Genomic DNA, 21,141 nt, shown 5'->3' with positions numbered 1-21,141 from the left:
ACTCGGGTGTCGAGTGTCAGGGATTTGGTCACTCTGTGTCCATTCTGTTTGATGGGGTCCTTTTCCATTCGATGCCTTTCTGTAATTCGCTCAAGTAAACAACAGAGATCTAAGGCCCATTCTAGTGGGGATGTTACTATAGCGACCCGCTCATACACACAGAAAATCAGCCTTGGACAAACATTAAACCCTTTTCAAACAACGTTCAAGTACCCCATTGCCAATGTCTAAATTACAGAGTTGCCTCATTGGCACCATAATTACATTATCCCTAACTACACACCTCTCAATTTGGGAATGTTGATACACAAACAATGCAGACAGTAAAGAAGGTTTTAGAATCCAATCTCTCAGAAGATCTTCTTGGGGGGAGGAATTCTCCCAACTAAGACTACGTCACGATTATATTATCAAAAACACCTACGTCTCTAAATACTAATATCAAGCTACAGTACATGGCTAAGCCTTTCACAATCATACCCACAAACACTCAGAAACAAAAGAAAAAGTGTTTACACAAGCTTGTGCCTGCACTAGACACTAGACGACACAAGCACATAGACACTCACATAAGACACTCACCGGGCTCTGCTGCGGTTTTCCCCCGGCCCAGCCCTGATCCTGTTGGAGCAGGCATGTGTTCCAACATGTTTACTTACCCTTCAGACAAGACATGAGGCTTTGACATTGGACAGAAGGTGCCATTTCCACAGCCAACCTCAGCCTGTCAATAACGGCAATCGGCCGCCCCTCTGATACCGACGGCGGTGTACGGAGTCTCGTCACAGAACGCAGTGTACCGTTGTCACAGCTTCAGACGTTACATTCTTCACATCGGGTACACCGACGCCGCGGAGCTCGGAGGCATATTAAATTCCAAGGGAAATCGGAGTCTCTTCAGTTTTATGCAGGCCTATGGATTTATTAAAGTAACGCCAGGCGCTGGCAGCTGCCTCGCCTGAAGCAAAGCATGGCCATATACTTTACTGCGCATGTTATACCTAGGGCCCAGATCCATGCCCAAAGCAATGATAACACACCATAGATCTCCATGTTATCCAGGGTTCTACTGTACCTTGCCTTGACTCAGTGAGCTAATCCATGCTACTGGCTGGCTGGCGGCTGGCTGTCTGCATTGTACAATGTTAACGTTATGCACCAATTAAGGAGACAATTAATGAGAAACGTGGTCAAAGAGCTGTGCCAGATCTTTGACTCATGTTCATGAGATATTACATTTTCTGAAAACGGTTGACATTGTTTGAATATGTAGTATATGTACTTATTTGTAATACGTACACATTGTACATTGCCGATACAATATGTATATATATATGGCTATAACATAACGTACATTATGTACGTTCTTCCTTGTACTTATGTACTTTATTTACATATTTCTAAGGGAGAGAACGGTCTGGCTATAGAAATGTTCCACTCTCTTTTGGCCCACTACACACATCCATCCGGAGGGTTGGACAGGCCTGTGAGAACAGTCATGGACTTTAGATGACTCTGCCCTCCTTCAATGACAAAGCTCATGGGAAACTTAACTCACGGCCATAGACTTAGCATGCAAACGCACAATCATTATTCCCTTATCTAATCTGACCAATATGAATAATGAGAGTCTGGTAGCTGGGGACATGGTTTTCTGGTCCAGGAACAGCAGCTGTAGCTCTGCAATGAGTCAGAGAGGGAACAGGGAAGTGGATGGAGAAGGATGATGACATCGTCGTCGTCCCCCCGTGGAGGGTGTGGCGGTCAAGCAGTCAGACATCTTTGTTTGCATGGGGACAGGTTCAGGTTAACCAGCCAATCACCTCCAGATCTCTAGCTCTGAGCTGTAGAGTTCAGGGTTCAGCGAGGTTAAGGTCAGACTGATGGGAACAGTGGACCAAGAGTGTTTCTCTATGAAAAGGGTTTACATTTTAAAGTAAAAAAGAGAGAGAAAGAGAAAAAAAAGGGGAGGGCAGTAGGGGTGGGAATCACCAGAGGCCCCATGATACGATATCGCGATACTAGAGTCACGATATTGTAATATTGCGATATATTGTGATTTATTACCCGCAACCTTGTTTATTTGAGACGTTTATTGGAAAAAGAATATTTCATATAGATACTTGGACTCACTGTTTTGATACGATATCGGCACGTAAAATATTGCTGTATCGACTTTCCCCCACCCCTAGGGGGCAGGTGTTCACCAATGTAATCCAGTCTTCCTGTGCACAGATCTCACTGGGTTCATTCACGGTCACATCTATCCCCCAGGGGTACTAAATACTTCAGGTTCTTGACCGTCGCAGGTTTAAAAGACATTGCGAATGTGCCTGCAACTCAAGAGTCAATGACAAACCAGTGGTGTGAACGACGGGTTGACTTCACAGCACAAATCTCATAGGCATCATTCAGGGCGTTGCCTGTATTCTCTGGGCATTACCAAACAAAGGAGAGCCCTGCTACTCAAGGGCATAGTTTAGAGAAAACCATGTCTGGGCTAGAACACCACACACACACACACACACACGCACACACACACGCTCAAGAACACAAGATGTGTGTGTGTACTGTGTGACTGAAGGTGAGGCTAGGGAAAGGGAAAACTGGAATGACTCAATTCTTGGGGAGGATTTTTTGACTTGACATTCTATGGTATGTGCTTGACTTCATTGTTGAGATTTTGGACAGTGATAGCTAGGCTACACATTACACACAATGCAACATTTTACTGAGGAACCCAGAAGCACTTTAGCAAAGATCCCCTCCCCCTCCCAGGTGTGAGACATAAGTGACAGTTTTCTGTTTTTGTAAGAGAAGCGGTGAGGCTCCTTTTTAAACCATCAGGCTCTACTTTGTACTAAAGAAGCCACGTTTAAGGCGGATTTGGGTCACGCCCGCTGACTAGGGATGTGCTCGTCTCACGACACAATTCAACGCGCGATATGGGGTTTATGATTCAATACAACCACGGTACGACATCATAAAAGATCGATGACAACAAAGTAAGTGTGTTTATTTCCGGGGGCCATAGATCTTTCTAGGAACGGCTTGATTGAACACGTGAATCACAAATGTATTAATGGGCGACAGTCAGAGAGCTTGTAAAGGTGACGGGCAAGTCATCAAATCTGCAGTCACTACTATGGAAGAATATAATGTAGCAGACATTGAGATTGTTTTCCTGCCCAATACATAGCCACAATATGTATTGTCACATTTTCTGTATCGTAATTAGGGATATTACACTGTTTATGAAATTCTGAATACAGATACCAATGTTTAAAATAACAACTTGGTCGGGGCGGCTACGTGGCGTAGTGGGCAAGGCGCTCGCCACGAAATGCTGGAGACGCTGGGCTCGTCAGTTCGAGCCCAGCGCTCCACATTTGCTTTCAGTTTAGCTGGTCGTCCGTACTAATACACATTGGCCATATTAGGGGGTGGGAAACTGTCAAACTGATGGGTGGGGATCGGGCGTTGTGGACAGGGACTCCTACAGGTCGGTTGGTGCGCCTGCGCAGTAGAATCAGGAAGTGTCGGGGGCAGCGTGAGCCTCCCACGCGTTACTCCTCGCCACTGAAGAGATCGAGCTGCGCAGGTGAAAAGATGCGACTGCTGTTACCTCAAGTACCGGAGGGGACTTGTGCTATGTATGACTTAGTCCACATTGCAGCCGGCTTGTGGGAGGCAAGAAACAGCGTCCGTGACAGGGGAGGGTTGAATTGGATGATACGAAATTGGGATGGGAGAAAATATAGAAAATGGGAGAAAAAGTGGATAAAAAAAAATAACAACTTGGTCGATGCCGATACGATGTACAAACCACACATGTGCACGGCAAGGAAACTATAAAAGAACGAAGGGTCATCACGTGAAAATACCAGCGTTCTATACTCTGCTTGGTGCCAGTTCTATTGAAGCCTGTATTCAAATTCAAAATATACAAGCTATAAATATACATCAACCAATATATCAAACCTTAGCTAGTTAACAATGCAGCAAATTGCAGATGATTCTGACATCCGAGGTAATAGTTTAAACAACTGCCTCTTTGAACTGCTGCGGTCAGGCAAGCGATACCGGAGTCTCATGGCAAGCACAGAAAGACTCAGAAGAAGCTTCTATCCCCCAGGCCATCAGGTTGCTCAACGAACAATAACACTATACAACAACCATCAGATGCACTCACAGCACACACATCCACACGCACACTTTATATTTATTGGCAAAGAATTTGCACTACAAACCCATACCTCAGTACACCTTACTGTAAATTGTACCTAAATTGTACCTCATCCCATTTCTGCTTTGCACTATATAGTATATTGTATATTATATATTGTATAGTATATTGTATGGTAACTCAGTTACTTCTACTTTGCATTGAACACTTGTGTCTACGTACGTGACTTCTATTTTATACTGCTATACTTATTTTATTTTATACTTATCTTTTTTGTCTAGCACAGTCTCTGGAGCGTAACAGAAAGAAGCATTTTGTATAAAAGTATTCTGTACTTCTGTATGACAACTAATAAAGAAACTTGAACTTGAACTTAAATGAGCTGATCCCATTCAAACTGAAGGTTTCCACACCTGGCACCAATGTGCATTCATGCGCTACACAGTGATGTGATGACAATTCCTTCTTTTATAGTTTCCTTGGTGCATGGCACCCGTTGCCCTTTAGCCAGCGCAAAACCGATGCAACACAACAGATAAACATCAGCCACTGCCATCGCTGAATGTCATCTTATTTACAGATAGGCCGATGGCAACGATGAGATATATTTTTAATTTCAATATATTTTCCCATCCCTAACACTGTATTATAGTAAGAGACTCAATGCAATGCCTTGATGCAAACGCTGTGAATGTGTTGGTTAAGCTTTTGGTACAAGACCTTCTTCAGAACACGTGGTGAGAGCGGAACGACACAATCCAAATTATCCAGAGTGGAGGTGTCAACGAGTGGAGACAGGTGTATTCAATTAGTAATCAGTAAGTCACTCAGTAATCAGTAGAGAACCTCAAGGTAACAAGGCAACATAAGAGACACATGAATAGGCTACAAATGGGAATATCAAACAAGTCATGACCTGCAACAATAAGTAGGCTAAGATATCTAGAAAAGACTACTTATAAATATCAAAGCACAGCTGCATGTTAGAAAATAATATTTGAACATATGTAAATTATGACCATGCAAATATCCCAGAAGGGATAGATAGTAGGGCTGACCTTCGAAGCTTTTTTTGGCAATCGAAGCTTCGGGGCCGAGCTTCGATTTTAATTCGAAGCTTCGAGAAAAAAAAGGGATTTTTATTTTAATTTTTTTAATCTTATGTTGTGGGACTTGTACAGCACTTTGGTCAACTTTGTTGTTTTTAAATGTGCTCTATAAATAAAGTGGATTGGATTAATTAATTAAGTAACCCCTTTCGTGACTGTGACGCAGCCAACAAGGTTTCACTCGGCTGCGCTGCCTGGGTGCAGTGGGGCTGCTCTCACAACCAACGACATGACATTACATAATTATGTTGCAACCTTCGTCTATCAAGCAAACAATTATATAAATATTTATATGTAGTTGATAGAGACAAAGGCAGAATTCGACTTAATTAAGCACGTTTTATTAAGACATATTTTTATATGGGTCGGGACACTTTAAAAAAGCAGCACAATGAACACAAATCTGTCCGACATAGTCTTAAATAACAAACAGCATTGCTTCGCTTCTTCGTCGACATGTCTGCTGCACATGTCCTTGTTGTTTTCAACACAGATAATCTCCACGTGCTTGTTGTAGAGAGGTGGAGTCGAGGCGCCGCTTACTTTCGTTTAATTGGAATGGAGGCGGGAAGGCGTCGCTTACTTTCGTTTCATTGGAATGGAAGCGCAAGATTTTGGAGGCAAAACATTTTTTTTATTTAAAATGTAAATTTAAAAAAATAAAATAAAATTTATGTTCGAAGCTTGTGCCATCGAACGAAGCTTCGAAGCTTCGAAGTATTTAAGACAGCCCTACTAGATAGTAATACCTTAAGACTATTAACATGACCTTTTTTTTAATCCACTTTTTCTCCCATTTTAAATTTTTCTCCCATCCCAATTTTGTATCGTCCAATTCAACCCTCCCCTGTCTCGAACGCTGTTTCTTGCCTCCCACAAGCCGGCTGCAATGTGGACGAAGCCATACATAGCACGAGTCCCCTCCGATACTCGAGGTAGCAGCCGTCGCATCTTTTCACCTGCGCGGCACGATCTTTCAGCCGCCCCCATCGCTTCTTGATTCTACTGCGCAGGCGCACCAACCGACCTGTAGGAGTCGCTGTCCACAACGTCCGATCTCCACCCCTCAGTTTTCCCTCCCCCTAATACTGCCAATTGTATTAGTACGGACGACCAGCCAAACTGAAAACAATGTGGAGAGCTGGGCTCGAACCCAGCGTCTCCAGCATTGGTGGTGAGTGCCTTGCCCACTGCACCACCTAGCCGGCCTTAACATGACTTTTTAAAAGATAATTCATCATAGAGTCCCATTCGTGGCAAGGTTTGCAGGGTAAAGATCCCCCCCCCCCCTTGGTGGCCCCATGAACAGAAACATTCCATATAAGGTCATGTTTACCTTTGACCTGGAAATAATATAGGTTTCAGGCGAGCAACCCGCACTAATATGCGCATGCTGCACAAAACACGTCATAACTTGCGTTACAGAAAACAGGACTGGCTTATTTTGAAACGGGACGATCTTTTGCATGGGATAGCGCACGAACGAAGGCATGTAGAAATAAACGTTTTTTCCCCTGTTGGAGTATAAATAGTGCCCGTCAAATGAGCCATACTATTGTCTCCAGAGCTATAATATAGAATATATGATGAGTCTGCAAACATTGTGAAAATTGTCAAAAAAGCTGGCTCCAGGGAGTAAAGATGGAAAAACAGTGTGGCAGTCAAAGAGTTAACACTTTGACTGCCTAAAAACGCTTTACAGCGTCATTGCTGGCCATGCTAAAGTTGCCGGGGGACGCTGTACAGCGTCCTTATATCAATATTTCAAAAATCTGGAATCGGATTCATATTCCCCCTCCGCTGGCCTGAGATTCACCAGCAGGACCCACTGAGCTCTCTGGCGGTTCAGGAGCGCCATCTGGTGGCCGATCGGCGCAACCGCTTAACAGGAAGCGCAGTAGAGGTTTTGCTGGTCGGCCCTATTACTTCCGGCCACTCGGTATAGATTCCGGCACTCTAGCTCGTCACTCTACATAGCGATCGATTGCCAATAACTCGATAAACAACATGATTTGGACGTATATACCATTATACAAGCTGGAGATGGACCGGGTAATAATATATCCCATAATGATAAAATTTCTACTCGACGATGATCGCCCAACGGCGCGCGGAGACTGGGGTGAGTTTCAGCGTGTAACGTTACCATCTTCGATACTAACTGCTTTTATCAACATTTGACCCACATTAGATGATTGGTATAACGCTGCCCACGGAATTATAAACGCCCCCTCGCCCATCCGGTCAACATCAGATGACGTGTAGTAACTTCTAGAAGTACGTCTAGTTGGAATTTTTTATATCGCGCTGATTGCCATCAAACTGTATTTCATCATCAATATAATGCATTTGGGGCTATATATCACGTTCTGGAGAAAGTTGCAGAAAGAGATGAAAACATACTTATACATTAGACCATACTTTACTATGAATATGTGAATGAAAAAGTTTAACGTTGCTACACAATGAACAATACATATAGGACTTTGAATGGGCCCTAATAATGGCAATGTAGCAATAGAATTTAAAAAGTTATAGCCCTGCAAAGAAGGGGACTTTCTCCATAGACAAATAGCGCTGGCAATCTATGGTATATCATTAATTTAACCCAAGGCAACCAAAGTGTTAAGCATTTTTGGTTGAAATTAAATTTAGCGATTTTCTTTTTTACGATTTAATTGCTTATATTTTCATGTTGAGCTATAGATTGTGGATGAATACGCACAGAAAGGTACACCATGCAAATGTTCATGAGGGTCTGTATACCCTGTTGGTCATAAAACATTCTGCGCTAGAGTCCGTGCAGGGTTTAGTGGTTAAGAGTCATTTTCAAACAGTTCTCAAGTCCTGCCGCCGTTAGTTCTCCAGCGGCTGGCAGCAGTCGGTGCCTCTGGTTGTGGAGCCTATTGGCCACTGGCACGAAGGCCTGGCAGAGACGGTTAGTAGGGGGGGGGGGGGGGGGGGGTGTATGAGTCAGTGGCTGAACATGCTCCTCATCTTGGGTAGCTCCTCATAATAATAATAGCTTTATTTATATAGCACCTAGGGCTGGGCGATATGGAAAAAAATCATATCGCGATAACGATATGATAATGTTATCATATTTCTCGATATCGCTAATTATCGAATTGTTATTTTTTTTTTTTTAACAACAGATGTATGTTTATTTTGCAGCAATTCTTTGTCATTGCCGCCATCTTTAGTGTTACATCCACTCACACTCCAGTTCTCAGGCTGCAGCTGGTTTAAAAGCGAAAGTAAACCGGCTTCTCTGCTGGCTGTGGCTCCAGGGGAGTTGAACAGTTCTGGCTCTGCTAGTTTATTTTCGATCTTTTGGCGCTTTTTTGGTGGACAAACCACCGCACATGTGCACCGTGACTCGTGACTGGAGTCTAGCTCTGCTAGCACACATAGCCTACTGTGTACAGACGGTTTCAAACTGTATTTTAAATTAGAAAGCAAACAAAATAAATGGACAAGAGAAAAATAAATCTCAATTTGGTCAGTATTGTCATTTGGACAAGCAAAGCCATTACTTTAAGTTGCAGGCAAGAAATACAAGTCTGTCCACTGTCTCTGGTTTTAAAACTGCATGCCCTGTTGCAGGTCACAAAAAAAAAAAAAAAAACGATTTTTCGATTTCTTTTTAAATTTCGATATTCGATATCGATTATTAAAATATATCGCAATATTTATCGTTATATCACCCAGCCCTAAGATTAGCACCATTCATACAGATTGCACTGCAGCTCAAAGTGCTTTACACAAAAAACTAAACAAAAGGATGATAAAAACAAATTATAATAATAGCTAAATTAGACGGTAAACAATAAGAAATTAAATAACAGTAAAATAATACATTAAACAATAATGTTAGTGATAGAAGGGAACTCATTTTGTGCAAAAATGGAAAGCTTGCCAATGTTCATGAGGCATAATTAATTATTACAATAGCCGATAATCCATTTTCCCCAATGATAAATCCCTACACGGGTGGACCTCGCGGGCGGTCCAAAGTGACGTCAGACTACACCTCCCGACGCTGCCTGGGTGACTTACTGATTACTAATTGAATACAACTGTCTCCACCCTGGAGTATTTGGACTACGTCATTCCACTCTCATCTCTCCACACGTGCTGAAGGTCCTTCGGGGGAAGGATTACAAGAAGTATTAAGAATAATAAATAACTCCACATGAGGCGTGAAAACGCTCAGAGAGAGGGAGAGAGACAGACAGCGAGAGAGAGGGGGAGAGAGACAGAGACAGTGCGAGAGAGAGAGAGAGAGAGAGAGAGAGAGAGAGAGAGAGACCCCAGGCCCAGTGTGTGTGAACATGCCCAGAAAAGTTGGTTTTGTACCAACATGTCAGCATAAATATACAGTGGCGAGGGGCATTTGGGCTGAAAGACAATCCCATCCTTACACTATGTGGTGGTCCCTTTGTTTGCTGTTGGAATGATCCAGTTTCAACAAAAGATCATTTTAGATAATGACAGCGATAAAAAAAAATAAACACTCCGTAAACGGCCGCAACACCGGTGCTGTGCGGCAGTAATAACACAAGTAAACCCGGGGGCGCCGTGTAACTGAATACGTCGGAGGGTCCGTCCAAGAGTGTAGCCGTGTGAGCGGCACCGTGAGCGGTACCATGTGGACGTCCGTTGGGCGACTCTGTGCGTGTCGGCGTGTGCTGTCGGCCCAGTGCAGCCATGCAGCGGCTTGTCTGTCGAGAGACTGCATTCCTGAGAGATTGATAATTACTGAGGAGCTACTCTCTCTCGCTCTCTTTCTCCAAATCTCCTTCCTTCACCCTCTCCTTCTACCCCCTCCTCTTGTCCGCTCTTCTACCCCCCGCCATCCTCCTCCTCCTCCCTCTCGCTCCACCGGTAGAACGCTATCAGCCGTCAAGAGCCGTTTAATGCAGTGGCCTGGGAATCCGAATCATGAAAAGCATAATGGCAGGCGTAAGTGAGTAGAGTCGTTGCGAGATTTTAACATTTTAACAAGTGGTATTGCGTGCTATCATGGTATTGTTCATGGTGTGTCCATGTCCATTTTGATGGCGAGTGACAAACCAACGTGAGGCTTGGCTACTGCAATGTTCTTCTAAAATCCCAACAGCCTATTCAAGGCTATAGGAGGGAGGCTATGCCACATTTCAAAGTAGGCTACACTGTTGTGGTTCCACACGTCATCAACTGAATGTTTTTATTATTTAATATCCAATATTAATTTAAAATCACACATTCAAGGAGGATTTATGATGGAAACTGAACGAGGGGAGACCAATTTGCACGAAAGCCGTACCGGTACCATGATAAAAATACCTTGAAAATATGATCATTTGGTCATATTACATTTAAGCCCCAAACCTTGCACCGTCATTATATAGTCATTTGGTCATATTACGCAGCCCTAAGCCTAAGCCTCACGCCGTCATTATATAGTTCACCTTCTCCTCTTCTTTCCTTGTCAAAACAAGAGGACACAGAAAAACAGGAACCTCTGGATTTTCCCTCCCAACGCGCTCTGAGAAGCGGCCGACCCGGGATGATGGGTGAAGAAGTCCAATAAAAGGCGGCAGAGATTCCAGCATTATTTGCAGAGCTCCTCTGGGTTGCCAGGGGTCCCCAGTCTCTAAGGGACTTAGGGCCTCTGGTGCCGACAGGTCAGCTCCGAGGAGGCGGAGGGGACTGTTTGTGGTAGTAGCCACTTAGTGACAGCGGAGGCAAACACAGCTGGGGCCCACGAGGTTTAAAAATACACCCTGGCATCTCAGAGTCTCTCTCCCAGTCAAAACAAAACCCCTGTGGCCCGGCTGGAAATAACCCTCCTCCACTCAAAGGCTCACTTTACACGGACAGAATGCCTATGCAGACTGGCAGGGACCAGGGTCGAAGGAAAAGTAGGATGGGACACGAGGGCAGACGACGTAGTAACTGTTCTATCCTTTCTGTGAGCTGGTTGGTATAGGCTATTTCAGAGAGTTCAGAAACGCTTAGAATACTGGTAGGAAAACGTGACGGACACACGATGGATGGACGGACAGACAGACAGAGAGACATAGACACAAGGGGTCCTACTGTCTCCTACCTATTAGGTCAACTGACGACGACATCAGCGATGAGTCACCCATTAGCCATTAGCCAATCCTCACTGATTAACAGCCCATTGTGTTCCACTCAATACTCCCTAGCACCTGACTCACCTGCTACATCACTCACAAGCTGGGTACCTTCCACTCACACGACACTGTGGCTGTTATGAGAAAGCAGCCTGTTCATTGTCTGTCTGCGTCGTCCACTCCTCTTTCTACCGCTACGTATTGGCACTGGTCGCTCCTCGACACACAGACGATGGCAGGCAGGGGTGGAAAGTAACAAAGCACTTTTTACTTGAGTATTGTACGTCTCTCTCCTACCTTACCTGTCCATTGTGGACCCCAGGAAGACTAGTTGTTGTCATGCAACAGCTAATGGGGATCCTAATAAACTCAACTCAACTCCTACCTCCAGTCAATGGTCTCTAACTACACACCCTCAAGACCCCGGGCCCTACCCTCTACATCTTCTGGCTGCCTGAGACCCACTCCCATCAAAGAGACTAAAAACACAACTGCTTCAATCAATCAATATCTGAAATTAAAGGAAAATAAAATACTAACCTTCATACTGTCTTTGACTATTATGCAGTTTGCTACTGAATAATCATCCTTGCCTATTATTACTACCTACTATGCTAATATGTCTACCACTATGTACTCAAGACTGTAGCACTCAACAAGACTGTTCAACACTGTTTGACAAATGTTACTCAAATAGTTCAAATAGGTTCTACCAGAGGTTACTTCCATTAGAAGTGTTTTGCACACAATAAATACAATCAATTCATGATTATGGTGTGCTGTTTATCTTTGAGCCAGTATACTCTTAAGAGGAAGCAATCAAGGAAACCATAACTGGACCACCAGCTTATTCATAGATAAAATATTCAAAGCTTCTTCATAACAATCTGCCATCAAAGAAATTAAACGGCTACAATCGGTCCAATTCCAAATGCACAATATAAAGGGTTAGTTCAGAGTTTTTGTGTTTAATACATGGACGTTTGCGTAACTTACAACAATGAGCCATAAAAAAAAACTGTATTTGGCTACAATTGGACTGAATTAGAATCTTTGATTCCTATTTTGTACAGACCAATAATGTTGTCAATCAGTAGAGTTCCTTTCTCAGCACAATCAGTGCTGCGCTTCGTCCTGGAGACTAACAGCTCTGGCTAGTAGTTACCCACAAACCCAATGCAAAGTCAAAAGGCAAATAACCACCGGCACCTACTCTGGGTGCTCCGTGTGGAGTATAGATTTCAGCTTTTACTTCAGGGACTTGGACAGATTGGAGCGTGGCCCCACTGACTTGTTTTGTGGCCAACTAGCAGGAGCTGTGGGTATTCATATCCAGGGTGAAGAACAGTGTGGTTTGAGCTGAAGAGAGGCTCTACAGGTTGACATCATAGGCACGTAGGACATAGGAGGCTTACTGGCTTAGGTGTCCAAAACTCTGAACATAACCACCATAATAATATTCCAGGGAAGCAACAGTTGTAAAGTGATTGGACTATCGGGAATAGAGGGTGGGGCTTGAGATAAAAGTGTCAGCTAAACGACTAAATGTAAATGAGATAGGTCAATTGTCTGCCGATATATCGGTGCATCTCTATAGTTTGGTATTTTTCTAAAGACACAATATAATACAGCCCAGAATTTCTGTTTCATCCGAGTCCATTTCAGATCGGTTGTCCTCTTCGCCACCCCCCACCCCCCCCCCCCCCCTGCCCTCCAGACCAGAATGTTATCCCTCTCCATCCCTTATCATCGTCTACAGTCTGCCGTATCTCTCTCTCTCTCCCTCTTTCTAGCCAGGCCGGCCAGGGTATCAGCCAGGAGCTCTGCAGGTGCTGTGGGTGCTTACATAACACACCTGTAATCTCCATGGGTACAAGCCCTGGCATGGCAGGCTGGTGGGGAAGGAGCAAGGAGCACCACACTGCACACACAGACACACCCTTCCCAAACAAATGCCTCTCTCACAGCCGCCAACGATGAGCGAACACAAAGGTTCAGCTTCGAGTCGTCCGCTGTAGAACAACAGTCGGCAACACCTGGAACAACAGTCAGAAGAACTGCAAGGAAGCTCAAACAAGTCCAACACGTATCCACCCGCACAAGAGCACATGTCCAACTCGGTCTAACCCACTGAGCAATCTTAATAAGTCATCTGAAAAGGATGTCCGGCAAATGACTGGATACAAAGGATACATGTCCGGCAAATGACTTGATGAAAAAGATGTCCATCTAATTAATGGATGAAAGGATGTCCAGCAAAAGACTGGATGAAAAAGATGTCCAGCAAATGACCGGATGAAAAAAGATTCCAGCAAATGACTGGATGAAAAAGATGTCCAGCAAATGACTGGATGAAAAAGATGTCCAGCAAATGACTGGATGAAAAAGATGTCCAGCAAATGACTAGCTGAAACTTATCTCCAGAGTATGGATTTTGGAGCTGGCTTTCAGTCCAAAGTCCATGGAGCAGTGGTGGTGACTGGTGACCAAACAGTAGCGAGACCCCCAGAGGTTCTGAGGCTGTTGGGTTATCTTCTGTCAGGTTAATCAACAAGGCATAAGGTCAATAAACTGCACACGCCCCGTCATGGACTGACCGTAATGGACTGAACCAAGCTGCCAAAAGAGTGCCATGCTGTCAAAGAGTCCTGCTTGCTGGGTCACTGACAGCAAAAAGACAACAATAGCCTTCATTGTCAAAGGCTCCTTAGTTGAGACATAGGTATTAAATTACGTGTGCTGCTTGGTATCCCTCAGAGTCAAGGCCAAGCTAAACAAACATGTCGCACACTTTTTTTCCCCATGCATGCCAGGACACACACAGTGACACAATCCTGGATCTATTAGTTCATTAAATGATATCCTCTCTGCTTACGCTTTATGCTGGTCATAGGGTAGCAATAATATCTTCTCCTCCTCTAGAGTCATAATATTTGGGATTGACTGCCAAAACAAGTGGAGTGCTGGTGGTGAGTAGGTTAATTAATCAAACCAAGCCGTGGTGAGTGGAACATTTTACGCTCCTGTATAGCTTATTAAAAAAGAAACATTGACGGTTAAGTTCACACAGTCTTAACAACTCTATCCATGACACACACACACAAGGAAGCAAGTATTTAATAAAATGTTAAGTGAGCAAGAGCTAGTACTTTCTATTACTTAAAACAAATATATATTAAAAAAAATAGTTTTACTTTAGACAACGGCACACACACAACCCAACAATAGATGATCATACCTTGGATACACTTTTATAATCCAGACGGGTAACTCTGCACTCATCCACTCTCCATGTGTAGCCGCTCCCTCCCTGCTGCTGCGTTCTTCTCCAAACTTTTATGTTCACCGTCCCAACAAGTGAAACTTCAGGTAAATAATCATTTCCGCGAAGAACTCCACATCAGGAAGCGACGGGGAGACGATTTGTTGACGTTTAAAAACAACTCGCCGATATCCGCTTGTAGAATGTCAATAATATAATAATAACCGACTCACTGAAACGTCTTGCTTGTGAACTCTCCCGTGGTTAAGCGAAAATGAGCAAAGTTGAGAACTTGCCCTCCCTCGTCCTGTCCCACCTGTAACTCCAGTGCGCTCAGGTGAGGATGGGAGATGCTGCTCGCTCGGCTCTATTCAGTGTTATGGAGCCATCTAGTGGCCGAAGATGGGAACGCAGCCAGTCTGATTGATTGATTGATTGATTGAGAACTTTATTAACAGATTGCAGAATGGGTACAGTACAGCTCAATACATACAATTGTTAAGGGGATGCAGACCAGAGAAAGACTTTCGTCTCGTTTACATCAGGGTCCCCCATTTTCAATTCATCGTAACATATATGACATACAGATAGACAGTACTGCTACAGGGGTGGGTGGGGGACACTGTACAACTGTACAAGCAACAGAGGATGAGACCAGAAAAATACTTTCGTCTTGTTTACATCGGGGTCCCCCATTTTCAATTAATCAGGACATTTATGACATACAAGACATACAGATATACAGAACTGTGTAGTAAAAAGAGATCATAAAAAAGATATACATCCGAAGGGGAAGAAACTGTACATTGGTAGAGGGGGGGGGGGGGGGGGATTTGGACATTTACAGGTTCTGATGAACATGGGCAGAGTTTCAGGATTACAGATAGTGTATCTCCATGTAGTTTAGCAGCATATGTCTCATACCAAAATGGCTAAAAATAAAGCCTGTCCATGCTTTCAGTGTCAGTCTGTGTACCTTTGTGTCCTACTCTAATATAAATGTATCATCAGATGTTAATAAAACACGAGGCCATAAAGTTAAATATATCACAGCTAGACATCTAGAGCATCCATATAAAACCTACCTGACACAGTGACCCTGTCTGTGTCCGTGTGTGTATTGGGGGGGCGGGGGGTATAGCGCCCCCCCCCCCCCCTGCCTCCTGCGTTATTAATAAACACAGATTGCTGTTCCGTTTACCCAGAGACAGACAAACAGCAGAGCGGTCCTGGATTGGCAACCTGTTTGTTTCTGTGGCCGTTTCAATGCATCGCGACCTTTGCCTACAAAGTGAGTTGAAATGTGAATTATAATGTGAACGGTGTAATGTGAAGGGACAGCTTAGTAGTGGAAATACTCCTAGCAGGCCAGTGCCTGGGGTTTGGCTTGGTAACATTCTATAGATGTCCTCATTGATGCGTTTGACAGCCATTATTCTCTTTGTCTGGAATCTAAAGTGTGCAGGTGATGGAGACTCGTGGTAACATGGAAGACTCCCAAGAGGGCCGTGACATGGCATCCAGAGGAGACTCCCGTACTGTTAGATTTGAGGGGCACATCCTCGACCCAGAGGACAGCACTACCGGTTCCGAGACGGCGATAACCGCCTCTGAAATCCTACTATGGGACACCGCCGGGCACCACAACAAAACCAAAACAGCCCAACCACCACTACAGGGGCATCCAGAACCAGGAGGAGCAACCCTGACAGAACACACCACCACCACGGTCCAAGTGGACCGGGCGGATATTATGGACAGCTTGGGGCTGCTTTTCAACCGGCGTATCAGGGAAGTGTCTCACCTTCAGACTCGGAGGGATGAGCTGATCCAGGAGCTGTTTCAGCTACAGCAGCCCGTGGTTGGAGCTGTGGAGTACCTGAGAGGGAGGCGAGGAGAGGCACGTAGACACCTCACCCTGGCCCAGCTGGGTTACATCAATGTGCACGAGGAGGTGCAGCAAGTGAAGAGGAAGCTGTTTGCCACAACCAGGGCCTGTATCCAGAGCCAAGTGCAGCTGGCTGCACAGGAGTACGAGGTGGATCAGTCGGCTGTCACACAGGTTAGACAAGGTGGCTCAGTCTGCTGTCACACAGGTTAGACGAGGTGGCTCAGTCCACTGTCACACAGGTTAGACGAGGTGGATCAGTCCACTGTCACACAGGTTAGACGAGGTGGCTCAGTGTGATGTCACACAGGTTAGACGAGGTGGCTCAGTCCACTGTCACACAGGTTAGACGAGGTGGCTCAGTGTGATGTCACACAGGTTAGACGAGGTGGCTCAGTGTGATGTCACACAGGTTAGACGAGGTGGCTCAGTGTGATGTCACACAGGTTAGACGAGGTGGCTCAGTGTGATGTCACACAGGTTAGACGAGGTGGCTCAGTGTGATGTCACACAGGTTAGACAAGGTGGCTCAGTGTGATGTCACACAGGTTAGACGAGGTGGCTCAGTGTGATGTCACACAGGTTAGACGAGGTGGCTCAGTCCGCTGTCACACAGGTTAGACGAGGTGGCTCAGTGTGATGTCACACAGGTTAGACGAGGTGGCTCAGTCTGATGTCACACAGGTTAGACAAGGTGGCTCAGTCTGATGTCACACAGGTAAGTAACCGATGGGTAATAATGTAGAGGAGTCAAAAGTACAATATTTCCTTTGAAATGTAGTGCAGTAAAAGTACAAAGTTCCCTAAAAAGGCGATACGGTGGCGCAGTGGTTAGCACCTCACAGCAAGGTCCTGTGTTCAAACCCCAGCAGTGGTTAGCACTGTTTTCTCACAGCAAGGAGGTCCTGTGTTCAAACCCCAGCAGTGGTTAGCACGGTTTTCTCACAGCAAGGAGGTCCTGTGTTCAAACCCCAGCAGTGGTTAGCACTGTTTTCTCACAGCAAGGAGGTCCTGTGTTCAAACCCCAGCAGTGGTTAGTACTTTCTCAGTACTGTGTTTAAACCCCAGCAGGGGCCTTTCTGTGTGGGGTGTACATGCCCCGGGCGCCGCACTGTGTGGCTGCCAACAGCTCCTAAATAGTTAGGATGGTTCAAATGCAGAGGATGAATCTCCCCAAGAGGACTAATCAAGGTAAAACAAGTGCCTGTTTTTTTTTTAATGGTATCGTCATTCTCTCCTCCGACCACAGGAGGAGCTCCAGGTCCGTATCGAGAGCCTGACCCAGGAGTCGTCCCGGCTCCAGGGGGCCCACCGGAACCAACTCGACGCGCTGAGGGACCAGGCCATGAGGCCCACCGGGACCAGGGCCATGAGCGACGTCAGCCACTGCCGCCGGGCCTCTCTCAGCCTACAGCGGCGGCTCAGCGGCAGCATGAAGTCGCTGGAGGGTTGGTACGAGCCGCGGCTAAAGGCCCTGCTGAGGAGGGAACAGGCCGGAGAGGACGCCCTGAGAAAGAGCAGGGAGCTCGGCCAGGACCTGAAGGGCGGTATGGGGCCCCTGAGAGAGGACTTCCAGAGGCTGGAGCTGCAGAGAACCTTTCTGGAGGAAAGACTGGCGCAGAGGGACGCAGAGAGAGAGGAGAGCAGGGCGCAGTACAAGGTACAGAGAGAGAGAGGAGAGCAGGGCGCAGTACAAGGTACAGAGAGAGAGAGGAGAGCAGGGCGCAGTACAAGGTACACAGAGAGAGAGAGGAGAGCAGGGTGCAGTACAAGGTACACAGAGAGAGAGAGAGGAGAGCAGGGTGCAGTACAAGGTACACAGAGAGAGAGAGAGAGGAGAGCAGGGTGCAGTACAAGGTACAGAGAGAGAGAGGAGAGCAGGGTGCAGTACAAGGTACAGAGAGAGAGAGGAGAGCGGGGTGCAGTACAAGGTACACAGAGAGAGAGAGGAGAGCAGGGTGCAGTACAAGGTACACAGAGAGAGAGAGGAGAGCAGGGCACAGTACAAGGTACAGAGAGAGAGAGGAGAGCAGGGTGCAGTACAAGGTACAGAGAGAGGAGAGCAGGGTGCAGTACAAGGTACAGAGAGAGAGAGCAGGGCGCAGTACAAGGTACAGAGAGAGAGAGGAGAGCAGGGTGCAGTACAAGGTACAGAGAGAGGAGAGCAGGGTGCAGTACAAGGTACAGAGAGAGAGAGCAGGGTGCAGTACAAGGTACAGAGAGAGGAGAGCAGGGTGCAGTACAAGGTACAGAGAGAGGAGAGCAGGGTGCAGTACAAGGTACAGAGAGAGAGAGCAGGGTGCAGTACAAGGTACAGAGAGAGAGAGAGAGAGAGAGAGAGAGAGAGGAGAGCAGGGTGCAGTACAAGGTACAGAGAGAGGAGAGAGCAGGGTGCAGTACAAGGTACAGAGAGAGAGAGCAGGGTGCAGTAAAAGGTACAGAGAGAGAGAGAGAGAGAGAGGAGAGCAGGGTGCAGTACAAGGTACAGAGAGAGAGAGGAGAGCAGGGTGCAGTACAAGGTACAGAGAGAGAGAGAGAGAGGAGAGCAGGGTGCAGTACAAGGTACAGAGAGAGAGAGAGAGAGAGAGGAGAGCAGGGTGCAGTACAAGGTACAGAGAGAGAGAGAGAGAGAGAGAGAGAGGAGAGCAGGGTGCAGTACAAGGTACAGAGAGGAGAGCAGGGTGCAGTACAAGGTAGAGAGGGAGGAGAGCAGGGTGCAGTACAAGGTAGAGAGAGAGAGAGAGAGGAGAGCAGGGTGCAGTACAAGGTACAGAGGGAGGAGAGCAGGGTGCAGTACAAGGTAGAGAGAGAGAGAGAGAGGAGAGCAGGGTGCAGTACAAGGTACAGAGAGGAGAGCAGGGTGCAGTACAAGGTACAGAGAGAGAGAGAGAGAGAGAGAGAGGAGAGCAGGGTGCAGTACAAGGTACAGAGAGAGGAGAGCAGGGTGCAGTACAAGGTACAGAGAGAGGAGAGCAGGGTGCAGTACAAGGTACAGAGAGAGAGAGAGAGAGAGAGAGAGAGAGGAGAGCAGGGTGCAGTACAAGGTACAGAGAGAGAGAGAGAGAGAGAGAGAGGAGAGCAGGGTGCAGTACAAGGTACAGAGAGAGAGAGCAGGGTGCAGTACAAGGTACAGAGAGAGAGAGCAGGGTGCAGTAAAAGGTACAGAGAGAGAGAGAGAGAGAGAGAGAGAGAGAGGAGAGCAGGGTGCAGTACAAGGTACAGAGAGAGAGAGAGAGAGAGAGAGAGAGAGAGAGAGAGAGGAGAGCAGGGTGCAGTACAAGGTACAGAGAGGAGAGCAGGGTGCAGTACAAGGTAGAGAGAGAGAGAGAGAGGAGAGCAGGGTGCAGTACAAGGTAGAGAGAGAGAGAGAGAGGAGAGCAGGGTGCAGTACAAGGTAGAGAGAGAGAGAGAGAGGAGAGCAGGGTGCAGTACAAGGTACAGAGAGGAGAGCAGGGTGCAGTACAAGGTACAGAGGGAGGAGAGCAGGGTGCAGTACAAGGTACAGAGAGAGAGAGAGAGGAGAGCAGGGTGCAGTACAAGGTACAGAGAGAGGAGAGCAGGGTGCAGTACAAGGTACAGAGAGAGAGAGAGAGGAGAGCAGGGTGCAGTACAAGGTAGAGAGAGGAGAGCAGGGTGCAGTACAAGGTACAGAGAGAGAGAGAGAGGAGAGCAGGGCGCAGTACAAGGTACAGAGAGAGAGGAGAGCAGGGTGCAGTACAAGGTACAGAGAGAGAGGAGAGCAGGGTGCAGTACAAGGTACAGAGAGAGGAGAGCAGGGTGCAGTACAAGGTACAGAGAGAGAGAGAGGAGAGCAGGGCGCAGTACAAGGTACAGAGAGAGGAGAGCAGGGTGCAGTACAAGGTACAGAGAGAGGAGAGCAGGGTGCAGTACAAGGTACAGAGAGAGAGAGAGAGAGAGAGAGAGAGGAGAGCAGGGCGCAGTACAAGGTACAGAGAGAGAGAGAGAGAGAGAGAGAGAGAGAGAGGAGAGCAGGGTGCAGTACAAGGTACAGAGAGAGAGGAGAGCAGGGTGCAGTACAAGGTACAGAGAGAGAGGAGAGCAGGGTGCAGTACAAGGTACAGAGAGAGAGGAGAGCAGGGTGCAGTACAAGGTACACAGAGAGAGAGAGGAGAGCAGGGTGCAGTACAAGGTACAGAGAGAGAGGAGAGCAGGGTGCAGTACAAGGTACAGAGAGAGAGAGAGAGAGAGAGGAGAGCAGGGTGCAGTACAAGGTACAGAGAGAGAGGAGAGCAGGGCGCAGTACAAGGTACAGAGGCAGAGGGTGGAGTAAAGTGTTTATTCTTATGGCACAATAATCACAATTATCATTATAAACTGGGTGAGGCAACATCAGATGAGTGAAGCACAAGTCAATGGGGGTATAATTGATCATTCCAAGCATTATATTCACCATCCATCACTGGTCCCACTGCAGGAGACAGTCGGAGGACTCGAGGTGGAGTTTCAGATTCAGAGGAAATCTAAAGAGCGTTTGGAGGAACTGAAGGAGGGCCTTTTAAGAGAGCTGAACCTTGTCAGGTAGGGTTCAACTCATTTACCATCATGATACA

At 46.3% G+C, this 21,141-nt stretch overlaps 1 protein-coding gene across 1 annotated transcript in view; it reads right to left on the bottom strand.

Annotated features, from left to right (window-relative positions):
- The window catches only part of LOC311225720 (uncharacterized protein), a 54,512-nt gene extending 39,576 nt beyond the window's left edge, over positions 1–14,936 (bottom strand). Inside the window, exon 1 of the mRNA XM_084311114.1 lies at positions 14,659–14,936. The gene's annotated coding sequence lies outside the window, so the exon portion shown is untranslated. The remainder of the gene's footprint in view (positions 1–14,658) is intronic.
- Between the last annotated feature and the right edge of the window lie 6,205 nt (positions 14,937–21,141).

Source organism: Notolepis coatsorum (assembly GCF_963971535.1).
Source record: "Notolepis coatsorum genome assembly, chromosome: 3".
Taxonomy (NCBI): Eukaryota; Metazoa; Chordata; class Actinopteri; order Aulopiformes; family Paralepididae; genus Notolepis; species Notolepis coatsorum.
Note: the sequence above shows the minus strand (reverse complement) of the source record. Positions and strands in the feature narration are given on the sequence as shown.